Here is a 1861-nt window from a genome sequence, read left to right on the forward strand (position 1 = left end):
ACTGTTCTTCTTTATCGTAAGAAAAGACTCCCTTGACCACTGACAGTTACCGTTAGAAATGGAACATTCTGTTGTTAAACAAGAACAGTTAAGACTTATTTTTAATCTATAAATTGTGCAATACAAAGTTCTGTTTCTTCCCATACTAAAATAAACAGTTGTACTCAAAACCACTGATTAAGCCCAACTGCACAGCACTAGTAAAAGTACCTCAAAAAAAAAAAAAAAAACCCTAGCTAAAAGTCTCTAATTGTTGCACAGAAAACTAAACACTATAACATTCTTTGCTGTTACCTTTTGAATGCTTCTGCTGGGTTCCTCTCACATTCCCCAGGCTGTAAGAGGCTTTGAATGGCTGGATCTCGCAGCTTGTCCTCATATCCTTGGAGTAGTCCACTGCGGCATAGCTGGGTGACCAGACCTGTAATGAACCCTCCAACATACAAAGTATCAGAGTCCTGGGCTTTGCAGAAATGAAAGGCCAAAGCCTGGCAAGGTAAATCTCTCTGCAAGCTTGTAGGTGAACTTGGCCATAAGAGTTTAGTACACAGGGCTGTCTTGCCACTACGAGGCCCTCCTACCAAAAACACACCCCAGGCAGCTGCCTTTCCTGAGACAGCACCAGCATTATTCCCAGAATTCATCACAAGGGACGGTGTGTTGACAGCACTATTGTAGCAGCTACTTTTCTCCTGGAGGCAATGCTGAACCTTGTGGAAAACCCACTCCCTACAGTAAAACTGCTTCCCTTGCAGTAAACTCATCTAGGCATTTTGCAGACCTTTTCTTCCCAAGGATTAGTCATAATAGGTTTTCTATCTTCAACACTGGCTAGGAGCTAGGTACACCAATATAGTCTTTATATCCATTTGGAAATAACTTGCATTTGAATGACAAAAGTAACCAGTTACAGAAAAATTCAACAGTCACAATTTATCAATACAATGTGCATGACTGTATTTGCTTCCATATTCTTGATTAGCAGAGAATATATTCATTGTTGAACAGATGCAAAAAACAACTGTTTCCAAAGCTTGCCAATAGTTTTTGTATATCTTGATGGGTCATATAGCTCCATCCTTATGTCTGGACTTTATGTGACTGTGGAGATTTGAAGCATACAGATGAAATAATAAATCAGGAAAACTCAAAAAGAGAAAATTCAGTCTTTCAATATATAACAAATGCTTCTCCAAACTCCAGTGTTAATTGTGTGTATGAAAATTAGATGTAGAAAAGTTGTCCATTATCTTAAATGTCATCAAAGAGATAGCATTTATATAGTACCTAGGTAGCTCTGTGTTTCTTGTTGAAGGATGACCACTCCAAGTACTAGTTCTTGCCAGGTTTAGGCATCTGGGCAACTGCAAGGGAACAGATTCAGATTATCCCTTATGTGGCAGAAATGACAAACCACTGTTTACACTTTCTTAATTCAAAGCATTCATAAAATGCATTTCTCAAGACATCAGATTCTTACTAAACGGGTTCCTGGGTCTTAAGATGTCCAGGTAATCCACAATTTCCATAAGTAACTAAAACGAAATAAATAAAAATATCTTAGTGCAAAATACCATATATTAAAAGATTATCTACAGTTCACCCATTATCTAAAAAATCCATACACCTCATCTCTGGCACTTTCAAGAAGTTAGGACACTTAACCCTCAAAGATATTCGTTCCATTTCCCTTTTGCATTATTTTCTTCTATGGTTGTAATTCCCAAGCAGCCAGATATTAATAATTTAATATCGATTTTTGAAACCTTCTCACCCTAGAAAGGGAGAAAAAGACACCTGATAAACATGGAGTGACACTCTTCATTTTGGCCCAAAGGCTCTGAGGTGGAACAGCCCTCCA

General features: G+C 38.2%; 1 pseudogene; it reads right to left on the reverse strand.

Annotated features, from left to right (window-relative positions):
- Window positions 1-290: 290 nt before the first annotated feature.
- LOC143387336 (ankyrin repeat domain-containing protein 50 pseudogene) lies at window positions 291-805 on the reverse strand (annotated as a pseudogene).
- Window positions 806-1861: the final 1056 nt, after the last annotated feature.

Source organism: Callospermophilus lateralis, unplaced genomic scaffold, assembly GCF_048772815.1.
Source record: "Callospermophilus lateralis isolate mCalLat2 unplaced genomic scaffold, mCalLat2.hap1 Scaffold_260, whole genome shotgun sequence".
In the NCBI taxonomy this organism is placed as follows: Eukaryota; Metazoa; Chordata; class Mammalia; order Rodentia; family Sciuridae; genus Callospermophilus; species Callospermophilus lateralis.